Below are 5,380 nucleotides of genomic sequence, written 5' to 3'. Positions count from 1 at the left end.
CAATGATACAAATCCCTGGTATCAGTGGTCAGCGGGTCAACTATAGAGACTAAAATATTTTTTTTTTTTTTTTAATCTCTTTTAAAAGCCTCAGCTTTCAAGCTATGCTGGCTTCGATGTACACTGATTTCTTACACTGGTATTTATTTTTGCAAAGTACTCTAGTTTATTATTACACTGGTATTTTTGCAAATTACTCTATCATTCATGTCTTTGCCTGATTGGACCTCCCCGGGATTCGAACCCGTGATCTCTCAGTTAGAGAGCCGAGACTATAACAATTAGTCTACGGAGGAGGACAAGACTAAAATAATGAGCAGTGCACATTTGTACATACACTGCAGTAGATTATAAAATCGTAACGTAGAAAAAAAGAAAGATTGTAACGACCTTTGGGTCTGCCACTAATAGAATACAGATGGATACCTTTTCTTTTGAATATATAATTTTATTTTTTACTTTATGGATGTTACACACATTTCTCGATTCATTCTTATAGATGGCGTTATGTAATGGTGGGAATTGTTCTCCCAGGCACTCGTTGTGTACCACAGGGATCTATCTTGGGGCATACTCTGTTTAGTGTATATATTAATGACTTCCCTAGCAACGTATCTAATTCCAATGCAAATAGTATTTATTCGCAGATGACTTAAGGCTTATATATCAGGAAGACTAGTGCTATGGAGGCTCATAGCATCCTAAAATATAAGACAAAATAGTTTCAGACTGGAGCTGTGCTAATAAGCTTAAATCCTGGGAAGGTGCAGGACTTGACACTAAGCTGGTCATCAAAAAGGAACAAAATATGTGCTTTAAAGTTCCTGGGTATATTTTTACAAACCGACTTAAAATGAGAAAATCATACAGGGTGTAAATTAAGTCCTGATACACCAGGATATATTCCAAACGGATTGAGATATCGATGTGTAATCTTCAACATACTTATTAATGTAGGTACTTTTTTGGAGGATAAAAAAAATCCTACTCCATGGTTTAGCGCGTAGTTTGTGAGTTGGAAACGCCTGGAATGATTATTCCGGAGAATGGAAAAATCTATACCACCCAGCAGATCAGGGCATTCGATGAGGCCATTCACTAATTTGAACAATATATGGAGGTCAAGGAATGTTTATACGTCTTGGTAAAGGGTTTGTAGATTAAACAGATCCTCCAATTAAGTTACAGGCGCATCCATAAACCAATAGCTAAGCATCATTCCTAAGAGTCTGACTCGAGCCTTGTTTGTACTTAGTCGAACATACAGTATCCCAAAGGCCACATTGGTGCAGAGAGCAGATGATAGAACATTATTCCAGTGACGGGCGTACCAGTGTAGTGTATAATGCACCAATGAATCTAGGAACCAGATCTAAGGGGTCTGGTTGAACGGAAAATAGAGCTAAACAAAGTGAATGCCCTAGAGGTTACAGACACCAAGTGCTAATTAGAGCTAAGAGAGTTAGTCATAATCACACCCAGGTGTGGGTGATGTAATCCCACTACGTCAACTACTCTCAGACCAACACTATCGATTATATAGTCATAGGTAAAATCGGCCTGCTTCTGCTGATATAGCAACACACTTGGAATTGTTTTAGCACTTATAGTAATCTAGATTCAAGATTTTATTGTTGAAGGCTCTATAGGTCAAATATCGTTAAGCCTTGAATATTGTTCAATTAAGATTAGATTCAATTAAATCAAAATACTCATAGACCTCATATAAATAGTTCGACTAGGAAGCTCTTAAACGCGGACTTAAATTTATTGTACGGCAATTTTTTCGATATTATCTGATAAACGTTGTACATTTTTAAACCCGGTATTCAAACTATTTTGTGTACTAGTATAAATATATCTTTTTGTGCTTAAATTATTTTCATTTCTCGTGTTAAAATTGTGAACACTGGTTGAGTCATTAAATTTGTTAATACTTTCTTTAAGATACAACAAGGTTCAAAAGGCATACAGTGATGGCAGTGAAATTACGACTAAGTATATGATTAAAGGTTTAAAATGGGTTTGAGCCTGAGTGTCACATATGTATAAACCTAACTGCCTTATTTTGTAAGATACAAACTTTTTAGAGCATCCGGAATTACCTTATAAGGAGATACCGTAGCTAAGATGACTGTTGAATGTAAGCATAGTGTATGCTCAGTAATATGTCAGGAGTAACACTGCTCTTTAGAGATCTCAACAAAAAGGATTCCTTTGTTAGTTTGGAAATACACTGCAACATTTTCAATATAATGTGTAAATTAAGTCCTCATACGCCTGAATATATTCCTAACGGACTTAGATGTCGATGTACAATATTCACCATACTTATCAAAATACTTTTTTGGGATTTTTTGGAGGATAAAAAATGTTCTCCCACTTTTCAAAGAGGGTTAGAAGGGGGTAACGTTAAATTTTCAAATTGCAATCCCTATCTTGTGACATATTATTTTAAAAGGATATCCAATAGAAACACACTGACATGAATAAAAACATCTCTCTACTCCGTTCCTAACAAAAGTTATGGGCAAAAACTCCACAAAAGTATGGTGAAGTTTGTGCATTGTTATTTTCATCAGTTTGGAAATTTAGGTATAGCAAGACTTAATTTATACACTGAGACTTAAGAGCTTATTTGCCCTTAGAGAAGTTGTCTTTATGTCAATGTGTCTTCATGGTACAGTGGCGAAGTGTAGTTAACGGAATCAAGTCGATAGTAAGTAGATGAAAAATGAAAATCGTGGTCGGTGGAGTTTGAGGATGGATGGCAAATCTAGATAATCTAGTGTTCTTTAGCGTCTCAGGTTGTTCAGTAGAGCAGGGCCAGACCAGCCCCTGATGTGGTCACATTTTGAGGAATCATCCGAGTCAAAGAGGTGCCGAGCTTTCGCCTTAACGTAGTCGCCCAGCGCTGGGACGCCAAGGGAGCGCATCGTGAGAGTGTTCCAAACAAACCAAAGAGTTTCAGATATGAAACGAACAGTCCTGTGTTGGAATGACTCGATCTATTTCCTGGCGATAGCGGCCAGCTGGTTGTATCAGACAGGATAAAGTAAGGTAAGAACTTGACCGTCTAATCAAAACCGGCATTCTGGAAAATATTGCCATTCTAATCAATTGAATTAGTCTCCTCGAAACAAAATTGTCATGAAGCCTAATAGTAATTGACGAATTTGTGCATTTTTCACCAAGGGTTTAAATCAAGATTTAGAATTGTTAAAACGTTTCCTCTTCATACCCATGACGAGTTATCAAAACATAATGATTGGAAATTTTAACACTTTAGATTTAAATTAAGCTTATTTACCTATACCTGTGGAGGAGCAACCTTTTAGTAATGAACAAACTCTTTGCTTTTACGCATTTCAACAGATTTTGCTTTGGTATTGTCTCTACGACTGCTACATTCCAAAAGAGAATGCATTCTAAGTTGAAAGGACTACAAGGAAATGCGTTTTTACTTCATTTTGTTGTAGTCACTGGGAAAATGATTAAGAGCATCTCAAAAGTTTTAAGAACCTTTTGGATAATAGTGTAATTATTCAACTCTTAAAATTATACAATAAAGAGGATGTTGTAGAAAAATGAACAGATGTAACAGTGGAGAGGGGATTAATACGAAATAATGGCAGCTAAGAGAAATTTAAATCATTTTGATACTTTAAAACTAGATATGAATGTCAGCATTTTCTTCTGAGATTTTGCCAAAATAAGAATCATTACTTTCAACTTGTACAGCAGTTAACTGTAGCTGGTCTTGCTAATTGATTACATACAACACTGAAATCTCCTTTTTCACACCAAGGTTTCATGAAATGTTTAGAAACGAGTGTTTTAATATCATTAAGCTTTGCTTATTTTAGAAGGACTTCCTTTTGTGTAACTGCAGGGTTAATGTTCTGCACAATGTTTCATCGCTTAACAATACATCTAGCTTTTAAATTATTTGGTTGTAGTGTACTTCACCTCCTACTACATATCTTTCAGCATTATTTTGATCATCCTCAATACTACGAATTGTTTACAAGACTGCAGCTTAAAATGCCAGCTTGCAGGTTTTTTTATTACATATTCAACACTACTCTTCTAATAAGCACAGTGCAGTCATTCAAAAACGAATAAATGTTGGATGATTTTTAAAATAGTCTTCATCATTCAATAAAATATCATGCTTTTGACATCTTTTTCAATTTTTCCAAAGACTGTCAGGAGGGATGAATGAATGGCCAACGACGGGGAAGACAACTTTTATAATTTTAAGAGTAGGTGTGGCATCACATAATCACAACTTTGAACATTATTCCTATTATAATTGCATTGTTATTTTGACCTCCTCAACCATTAGAAATTAGGATAATGGAACGGATACCACTAAGGTCAAGTGCCTTTAATCTGTGTTACAAAGCGGATGCTATTTGGCAAGATCCCTTTTAAATTAATTTTATAGCCAAATATACAAAAATACATTGTACTTTGAAAGACACAAAGGCCCCTGACAAATGCAAAATTTGTAAAAGTAGATTTGCCATAAACAATAGGCTGACTGATCAGGAATTTTCTGTATTACTTAATTTTATGGCAGTCGAAAATTAGGTTAATTTCACCATAATTTTCATTTCTTATTTTTCCTCATAAAGATCGCCATCCTTTTTTATGAATAACTAACCGTGTTTTAATGGTTTGCTTCTGATCAAGTTCTGTATACATGTTCATTTCTGCTTTAAGAGATAAACACGTTGCGAAACAATTGGTCGCTGGAGCCCCAAAACCGAGTGCTACAAAATTCGTATTCTGTCTTTACTTTCGCCTAACGTACTTGAAAACAACTATATTGACCATAGATTCACCATTCAAGCAAAGTATGAAATATTTTGTTGTTATCTTTTTGCTGTGAAATTCATCACTACCCAAACGTGATCGACTGCGGTTAGGCGTTTCTAGAATAACATGTCGTAAAATAAAATTCTGTTGTGAAAGTCTCTCTGTATTTTTTAGAACTTCTAGTGAAAATGTCTAACATCTTGTAACTTGACCATTGAACATTTAAAACTATTCGAGTTACAACATGTAGGTTGAGGCAAACTCTTTGCGCTGTACTTGAAAGAGGGGCTTTTATTGATGTAATAACAGTTGTAAGAATAACGAAATGAGATTGTTAAGCAATATTTTTAAGTTTAACAATCAAACCATCTAAAGATCAAGTGTAACTGACTAGCGTTATAACTAGCCCTTGGCTTTGTAGATAATATTAGCATGGATCTGCCTAACCCCTTTCTTTTAGCAACATTTCTTGGATTAAACTAGTTTTTGTGCAGGATATTTTTCACTATTTCATGCACTCTGTAACGAAAAATATAATAGCGGTCCTAACTAATAA

Source organism: Homalodisca vitripennis, unplaced genomic scaffold (assembly GCF_021130785.1).
Source record: "Homalodisca vitripennis isolate AUS2020 unplaced genomic scaffold, UT_GWSS_2.1 ScUCBcl_3341;HRSCAF=8818, whole genome shotgun sequence".
In the NCBI taxonomy this organism is placed as follows: domain Eukaryota; kingdom Metazoa; phylum Arthropoda; class Insecta; order Hemiptera; family Cicadellidae; genus Homalodisca; species Homalodisca vitripennis.
The sequence above is the reverse complement of the archived record's forward strand: the minus strand, read 5'-3'. Positions refer to the sequence as shown.